Here is a 9,713-nt window from a genome sequence, read left to right as displayed (position 1 = left end):
TTATAAGCAGGGGGATTGAGTTTCGGAACCACAAGGTCATGCTGCAGCTGTACATAACTCTGGTGCGGCCACACCTGGAGTACTGCGTGCAGTTCTGGTCACCACATTATAGGAAGGATGTGGAAGCTTTGGAAAGGGTTCAGAGGAGATTTACTAGGATGTTGCCTGGTATGGAGGGAAGGTCTTACGAGGAAAGGCTCAGGGAATTGAGGTTGTTTTCGTTAGAGAGGAGAAGGCTGAGAGGTGACTTAATAGAGACATATAAGATAGTCAGAGGGTTAGATAGGGTGGACAGTGAGAGTCTTTTTCCTCGGATGGTGATGACCAACACGAGGGGACATAGCTTTAAATTGAGGGGTGAGAGATATAGGACAGATGTCAGAGGCAGTTTCTTTACTCAGAGAGTAGTAGGGGTGTGGAACGCCTTGCCTGCAACAGTAGTAGACTCGCCAACTTTAAGGGCATTTAAGTGGTCACTGGATAGACATATGGATGAAAATGGAATAGTGTAGGTCAGATAGGCTTCAGATGGTTTCACAGGTCGGCGCAACATCGAGGGCCGAAGGGCCCGTACTGCGCTGTAGTGTTCTATGTTCTATGTTCTATGGAGAGGAGGAGGAATTTCTTCTTTCAGAGAGTCATTAATCTTTCAAATTCTCTACCCCAGAGACCAGTGGAGACAGGGTCATTGAATATATTCAAGGCTGAGTTAGACAGGTTTTTGATCTACAAGGGTTATGATGGGCACTCAGCAAGTTAGAGTTTAGACCCCGATCAGAGCAACCATGAGGCTTGAGGGATCAAATAGTCTATTCCTGCTGCTAATTCTTATGCTTTTTTATGTTCTTACAGCATGAAGATTAGTTGTGACTTTTACATAGGTATATTTATGCTGCATTATTGCAACATTCCTGTTATATATTATTAAATTCAAATTATATTCTTCATCTGGGAAATGCTGCCGATATAAAACTGAATTTGTGGTGAATGCATATAAATAATGGTATGAGTATGAAAAGCAATACAACATGTTTTCTGTTCTCTGATAACTGGTAGGTTGAGCTTGAATACTTATCTTTCTAGAAAAATAATACACCCCTGTTAGCAAGCAGTGCCCCAATCTAGGCTGGGAATGAAGGTTCAAACCTCTGTCTAATTTCCTTTTTTGTTGTTTCCATATGAATCTTTTTTCTCTCTCAGAGAAAGATGACTATCTGGAGTTTCCTTATTTTTTTGCAGGAAGTCAAAGGGCTGTTGGCTTCCTCTCCCCTCCCTTCCTTCCTTTTTTTTCCGAAGGTACTCATCTGTAAAAAAAAAGAACGAAGTAATTCTGTTCCTGTTCTCCTTCTTGGGTCGCTTCAAACACTGACACAATAAGTTCCTTCTTTTAATCAAATCGATGTGTGGCAACTGTGTGGAGCAGGTAGACAGTTGTGTGCTCTGTACACATTAAGGAAACTCACTGGTAAGTTGCGCCAAGAAATGTAAATTTGAGCTTTTGACATGTAAATTGACTGAAAGGATATCCTTATGATATTTAGTCTAAGATAATGTTATACTTAAATGAATGCAATCAATTACAAAGATCTAAAATCTCATGGTATATATACAATGTCATAGAGCCGTTCACTAGTATAGTTTGTTTCTTCACTCGTAATTCTGTGGTTGTAAGATTATTATATTTTTAGAAAGAAAAAATATAGGAAGTTGTTATGAATACATGTGCTGAGTGACCAGTGGTAGATATTCTGATCTTCCTCCCACTGTTTATGTTTATTATTGTTCTGAAAAAGTTTGAGATCAAAATGTACAAATGATCAAACTTTCAGCAGAGCTTGCCTTCACATTCAGTCTCAGCTTTAAGTTTGCTCTTCAGAAAGAGTATTTTTCACATGTTTAGAAATGAGATGGTGCCGATGGTTATGTTCAGTCAGCTGAATAAACTCCGTGTGACTCAAAATGTAGAACTATATTCTCCCAAAAAACTGTGTTCAAAATTTACTGATGTGTTACTTAATTTGAAAGTTCAAATAAATCATCAGAATAAGATCTATTAAAACATATTTGCATGTATTTGCTCCATTGTAGTTTTAATAGACTAATATTCAACTTGATGAATGTTGCTAGAAGATTTGGAATCGTCAGATTCTCCAACCTCTGCCATGGTGCAACACAAATGTCAATGGCATTGATTATTGCAGGCAGTCAATACAATATTGATATAATATGATGAATTGCAAATACATCACACCGAGTAACAATGATAATATATCAATGGTTAAATTTGAGAAACAAAACATATTTTTGAACCGTTTTAATCATTTTTTCTTTTCAAAAGCCCGCTTTTTAACTTTTAATAGTTTAGCAATTGGAGAGTAATTTTTAAATCAAAGTTCAAAAATGATCCGGAAGATAATCTGGCGACTTCTGTCAGGTAACAGGCTGCGAGGTCAAATATGATATTGTGTAAAATAGAACTGTGTGTTCTCCTGTTGCAGGTACCAAACTAATTGCATGAGACAATCTCTCACACACACACTTCAAATGCAGGACTAACTGAAACTGAAAGTATAAAAAAGGGGAACTGTTAATCCCTCTATCAGCACAAAAAGGTAAATTCCCAGGGAGAAATTGCAAAAATTGCAACAACAAAAACACAATCCTACCCCTATGCCAGTGAAGAGTGTCATGTTTGAACCAGCAAAGAATCCAACTTGTTTTTCACTTCTCTATTTCAGCAATCCCTGACCAAACCGTTCACAGATTTCTATTGAAATACCCACCGACATTTTGAGGAGTTAATCCATAAATTTCCACAGGAGATTGTGCACAACGCCAGACACATATGCTGATAGGGTTTCCCTCAATAAATCTAATTGGGTTGCATGCAGTCACCCAGGTTCAGTCGCAAATCTGATTAGTGTAGCATTCTCTGATGAATACGCGCATTTATACAATCTTATTTTTTTAAACAGCTCCAACTCCACAATGTGCAACATTCCATATTTTGGATGATTTTCTGAGACCCGATCAGGTGGTCTATAGGCACAACTTCTCAATTTTCCTTTGTAAATTATGCACTGGTAATAACTAGAAAGTGGAGTCAAGGCCACAGTCAGATGATCTTATTGAATATCAGAACAGGCTCAAGGAGTCAAATGGCCTACTTATGCTATTACTTCTGTTCTTCCGTTCTTACTCTTGACAACAATATTTGTGTGACAGGGAAAGAAAGGTTAGCATTTCCACTTATCTACTGTAACTCAATTCTTATGTGTTAAACACACTTCCACTGAATAGCACTTAAATAAAATAACGGCAGAATTATGTATTGCAAAAAGGCTGTGTTGGGACCAGTGGAATAGCAGATCACTCTTTCTGCTCTGCGACTTGAATTCAAAGTTAGCTCAGGCTGGGAGAAAGCTTAGTTGTTCTGTGGGGTGGCAGGCGTTAGTAATGAATATGTTCACATCTTTATATGAAATCCTTTTGTCTGCTTATTTTACTTTTCTTCTAAAATTCATTGGAGGCAATCTTACTTCAATGGATCAAAATAACAATGCTGATGGAAATGGAAACTTCATACTGATAAATTAAAGAATGATTTTGTGGGATAGAAACAGATTGTGACAACAACAACACCTTTTACTTGTATAGCCCCTTTAACATGAAAACATCCCAAGGAGCTTTACAAAAGTCCATCAAACCAAAAATTGAGAGCGAGCCACCTACGGCAATATTAAGGAAGCCAAAAGGAACGAGGTAGATTTTAAGGAGCATGTTAAAAGAGGAATGAGAAACAAGGAGGTTGTGAGGTTTAGGGAGGGAATTCCAGAGCTTAGGGCCCTGGCAACTGAAGACATGGTTACCAATAGTGCAGCAATCAAACTGGGAGATGCTCACGAGGCTAGAACGTGATGAGCACAGATGCAAATGAAGAGAGACATTAAAGCAGTAAGAGGAAAGAGTTAAGCACAAATAAAGGCAAGAGGTGCATTGTTGCTGCAGACTTATTTAGAGGGCATGACGGTTTGGGCATTTGCCAGGACAATGAAAGTTGAGTACCACTTCATTAGATAGCTTTGCTTAAATTCACCATGGATGACAATTGGTTTGAGAGAATCTTGAATGAAGGCACATTGATAGAACATAGTGTGGTGAGGTCATGTGTCGAGACAAGCCTTCAGCATCCCAAACACCACTTTTTAGATGGTTGCACCATTGCAAAATTACACTGTTGCATCTGCAGTGGCAGGATTATATTCTTCAGTGTTCAGCATTTCTCTCACTTTCTGCAATAGAGCTCTAAGGTTTGAAGGGATGCTCCAAATGTTCTCACAAAACCCAATTGGCCATGTTATCATGCACAATTCACCATTTACACACTTGGATCTATTTCCCACAACAAGCTGAGTATCCTGGGGTGAGGAATGGCACACATGGTTGACAAAGTGTTGTCCATAACATTGTGGCATCATGGCTTCCACTGATTCTGTTGGACAGTGCCAGCTCCAGTTGCTACACAGAAGCCAGCACAATGCAGTCATCAGTCATAGTATTGGTCTATCCACCGGAGATAAAGTGCCGTGCAATATAGCTGCTTTAGGTTGTGATTTTCACCCTGAACTTACATTAATGAGTAAATCTGGTCTTAAAAACCTTGTAATGTAGCATTCTTTCTGTCAGTACTAAGCACTAAATATTGTGCAGTAGATCAAAACTACAAACAATTACATTACAGGCGTGATTCAGCCACTGCGTTGCGCCCAGCACCAATCCGGTTGCACCTGCTGAATAGCGGGAAAGGTCAAAAATGACATTTGCACAAGACGCCTACCATTTTGAAATTCACCCAGCCAGCTCCCAATGGCAAGTTCTGGATCACGGCCAAAAATGGCGAGAAGGTCATTAAGCCTTCTTTGCATTCATTTCAATCTCACGAGGGCATCAGACAAGGTCACCTTTGACCTGGACCAGGCCCGCCAAGATGCCTGGGCTGCAGGATTCACCACCATCGACAGCATGCCCCAGTCCAGGGGACCATCGATGGCACCTATGTGATCCTGTGAGTACTGGGATATCATGGAGCGCCCTATATTAGCATGAGGGGGCTTCACTTCCTGAATGTTCAGATTGTGTGCGACCACCATGCAAGTGTGTGCCCGCTACCATTGGAACATGCATGATAGCTTTTCCTGGGGCATTTGGAGATCCTGCTGCCTTCGCGGACCATCCCAGGATGGTGGGTTGTCTCATGGGGTAAAGTGATACCCGTTGAAGTATTGGCTGAAGATGCTGGTGCGGAGGCCTGAGGCCAAGGCAGAGACCATTATAATTAGGCCCAGCTGTCCCTACCAGCAAAATAGCTTAATAGTAATTAGGCCCATGCCACCACCCATGCTGTCACTGAGTGGTGCACCAGGCTGGTCAAAATGCGGTTCCGGTGCCCGGACTGCTCTGGTGGGCCTCTACAATATACCCCCCAGAACCCAGAAGGTCTCTCGCTTTATAGTGATCTACTGTGCCCTCTTATGGGGGTGGGGGGGTGGAGATTAGGAACTTGAGGGCAGGCAGGACTAATGCCATGAGAGACGTGGTAGCTTAATCATGCAGCTCGGTGGAGATAGTTCATCTTCTTCCGATATTGGATGACAGTCCTCCGGGTTATGTTGTCCGCACTCTCTGCAGCTGCCACTGCCTCCCACGCCGCATTTCTAGCATGTATTACACCAGCCTGGGTTTCTGATAGACCCGTGGTAAGTCTCGCCAACAGCAGCACAAGAGTCAGACGATGGCCGCTCTGTTGTCAATGACATTGTGCAATTTGTCAACAAGAGATGCAGGTAGGACAAGCCAGCTGATGTTAGCTTCTGTGGAGCCTGGCTGGGAACAAAATTATTGCCTTTATTGACGATTTGATTGCACAAAATTTGAAAATCACTCGATGTAAGCCTAGCCCTATATCCAAATCAAGGTTATTCATGAAGGCCCCATCTTCTCAACCTTGCCCTTGCCTGAAGTGTGGTCACCCTCAGGTTAAATCATCACCACCCTCAGGTTAAATCATCACCGGTCTTCTCTCCCACTCAGAGGGGAAAGCAGCCTATGGTCATCTGAGACGATGGCGATCAAATCATTGCTGTTCACAGTGAACAGGTGTGGTCTCAGAAAGCAACTCAGTGGACACCCGCCAGTCACTTCCAACCATCTGAGAAATGCCCCTTAAGTCCTCTTCTGTTTCTTCCCCTAACCAATTTAGAATAGTTTGCATGCCCACTCTCCAGTTCCATTACACTTACACTGCTCTAATAGCTTTCTCTGTGATATCTGATCAAAACCATTCTGATAAATTACGTGCACCTGTCCACTAAACCTGTCCCAAAGAACTTTATCAGCCGTTTTAAGCACAAATTTTCTGTTAGTTGCTTTTGGTTATTTTCATTTTGGTTTAGATACTTACTTAAAGATTCCAATTTTTTCCATTGCTAATTTGTTAAGCTAATATCCTTTAATTATCGAAACAAATATAATTGGATGGCACAGAGGGGGGCTCCATTCGGCCCATCGAGCATGTCCCAGCTCTTTTGAAGACTAGTTCAATTAGTCTTCCCCATATCCAAACTTTTTTTTCCTCCCTCAAATATTTATCCAATTCCCTTTTGAAGGTTACTAATGAATTTTTATTTTACACCCCATCATGCAGCAAACTGCATGTTTTCATCACTCACTGCATAAAACAATATTTCCTCATGTTGTTTCTGGTTTGTCAATCATCTTCAATCTATGCTCTCTGGTTAGTGATGCATGAGCCATTGGAAATATTCACTAACTCGACTTAAGTCCTTCACAATTTTAAACATCACTACCTCTGACCATCTGTGCTCCCAAGGAGAACAGCTTCTGCTTCATAATTCTGTCCCTGTCTTCCTGGGACCCTTCCAGTAAATCCACACCTTCTCCAAAGCCTTCACACCCTTCCTTCAGTATGATGTTCTGGATTGGACACTTAACTCCAGTTGGAACTGAACAAGATTTTTGCACAGAAATAATGGCACTAAAATTCCATTATAACACCATTACAATTTTCATGAATAGATGTTAATAAAACCAACACTTATGTCATTTCTTTGGGGGTTCTGCTTGTTCTCCATTCAGAGTTGCATCTGGAGAGTGTTGTAAACCCCACAGAATTTCACAGTCAATGAGTTCCACATTCGTCCTTTAGTTGAATTCCAGGTGTGCTTCTTAACAGGTAACGCAACAAAATCAAAGTTAAATGCCTCAATATGACTAGTTACATATGTTTCACTAATGCAAAGCAATATCATGGTGAATTTGCAGTGTGTGCTCTCTCTCTGGAGTCTTACTTTTCTTATAGTTCAATAATGGATGTCTTATTCAATTTTTATAGTTTCACATAGTTCAGGGTGGAAATCATTTTTCTAATTTTCCCCTTTAATTGTTTCTGTCTTTGCACCCTTTTGCTACTGATTCATCAAACATTGGAGACAATCTATTACTTTTCACCTGACCGTAATATTTTACAATCATGAATACTTGTATCAAGGTAGCTTGTGCGACAGTGGATAGCATCCCTGCCTTTGAGTTGAAGTCAAGGAAGATTTGTTCATTACAGGCTGATTATCAACTTGAAAATGTTTTCAGCAAGCTGTGGAGAAGAGATATAAGTGTGGGCTTTGTCTGCCTCAAACATCTCTAGACACTGAGAGTTTCTAACACATGTATCAGGCCAATACTTTATTTTCTCAACTGTAGTGAAGAGACCCTGGGCAGGATACTCCGACCCCGCACCGGGTTGGAGAATCGCCGGGGGGGCGTGAATCACACAACACCGCTCCGCGCCGGTCTGCCGACCGGAGAATCACTGCAGTGCCTGTTGGGGGCCGCTCAACACGGCCCCCCCTGATGATTCTCCGCGCTCGATGGGCCAAATACCCGCCGAGATCGGCCAAGTCCCACCGGCGCCATTGGCGTGTGGTCCTACCCGGCGGGACCTCAGCGTTCATGCTGCGGGGGCCGTCCTGGTGTGGCGAGGGGGGATACGACTCCGGAGGCGGCCTCCACAGTGGCCAGGCCATTAATCGGGGCCTACCGATCGGCGGGCGGGCTTATCCCGGGGGGCTTATGTTCCTCCGTGCCGGGCCCCTATAGAGCTCAGCCATGTTGCCCAGGGGCCAGCGCGGAGAAGGCAACCCAAGCGCATGCACAAACTCATGCTGGCCGTGGCGCATGCGCGAAACTCGTGGCAGCCATGGCACGCATGCGCGGAGAGGCTGGCCGTGCTGGCACCTATATCGGCAGCTGGAGCTGCATAAAGCGCTCCAGTGCTGTGCTGTTCCCCTGTGCGGCGCTGGATCGCTGCTCCTAGGGGCCAGATGACGCCGTTGTAAAACGCTCCGACGTTTACGACGGCATCAACACTTAGCCCCAGGATCGGAGAATCCCACCCCCCAATTTCTCAATAATATACTGGATAAAAGCAAAGCTGTCAAAGCTAACAGACAGAGAATGTGGGAAATATTTCCCACTTTCTCTGTTTGTTAGCTTTGATAAAGAGTCATCGGACTCGAAACGTTAGCTCTTTTCTCTCCCTACAGATGCTGCCAGACTTGCTGAGATTTTCCAGCATTTTCCCTTTCGTCCCTAATTTCTTAAGTTCATTACATCTTATGGACGGGATTTTCCGGTTCTCCCAGTCGTGTGTTTGCTGGCAGCCTGATTCTCTCTGCTGCCTCTTGTCAATGGGATTTCCAATTGAAGCGCCACAGCAGGGGGGGAGGGGGGCGGGGGGGGGGGGGGGGGGGGAAGCTGTGAGAAGGCACAGGGAGGAGAAATGTCCCAGCTTGGGAAAAAAACGGCCGTGAAAATGGGGGTTAATGTAAGTCCGCCGGTGAGTGAAAAAGTCAGCGCAGGAACTGTAAGGAAAGCGGAGGCTGGAGCACCAGGGGAGGCTGCATCGCTCACAGCAGAAGAAATGACCAAAGTGCTGGTTGTGGAACTTGAGGAACAGTTCACAAAACACATGGAAGCGATGAAGGAAGAGATGGGGCGGTATTGAAAGTGTTGGTGGAGGAGGCGATTGCCCCGGTGAGGGGGCGGTATCAAGCACAGCGGCGGAGGTGCAGGAGCAAGGTGAGACACTGAAGGAAGTGGAAGAGGTATTATCGCATCACAGTGATCAACTCACCTCGATGGGGAAGGAGTTGCGGACGGTGACAGAGACCAACAAGGGTCTGCGAGCCAAAATAGAAGACCTGGAAATCAGATCCAGGCGGCAGAATCTGAGGATTGTGGGTCTGCCCGAAGGGGTGGAAGGCCCGAGGCCGACGGAGTATTTTGCCACGATGTTGGCGGAGCTATTGGGGGAGGGGGACGATCCCTCTCGATACGAACTGAATCAGGCGCATCGGTCGTGGAGGCCTATACCAAAGGCGAGTGAGCCGCCAAGACTAGTAACTGTACGTTTCCGTAGGTACAGCGTGAAGGAGAAGGTCCTGTGCTGGGCAAAGCAGAAGCGGATGGTGCAGTGGCTGGAGCTGGTATATGTATATACCAGGACTTTACGTTGGAGCTGGCGAGGAGGCGAGCTGCCTTCAGCCAGGTGAAGAAGGCACTGTGCATCAGCAAGGTGCAGTGCGGCATTGTATATCCAGCTGAGTTGAGTGTGACCTACAAATCCAAGGACTTTTATT

At 44.1% G+C, this 9,713-nt stretch overlaps 1 protein-coding gene across 1 annotated transcript in view; it reads left to right on the top strand.

Moving 5' to 3' along the window:
* The first annotated feature begins 1,251 nt into the window (after positions 1–1,251).
* Positions 1,252–9,713, top strand: part of znf366 (zinc finger protein 366) — a 64,039-nt gene continuing 55,577 nt past the window's right edge. The window contains 1 exon segment of the mRNA XM_038805430.1: positions 1,252–1,465. The gene's annotated coding sequence lies outside the window, so the exon portion shown is untranslated.

This window comes from Scyliorhinus canicula, chromosome 8 (genome assembly GCF_902713615.1).
Source record: "Scyliorhinus canicula chromosome 8, sScyCan1.1, whole genome shotgun sequence".
Taxonomy (NCBI): Eukaryota; Metazoa; Chordata; class Chondrichthyes; order Carcharhiniformes; family Scyliorhinidae; genus Scyliorhinus; species Scyliorhinus canicula.
Note: the sequence above shows the minus strand (reverse complement) of the source record. Positions and strands in the feature narration are given on the sequence as shown.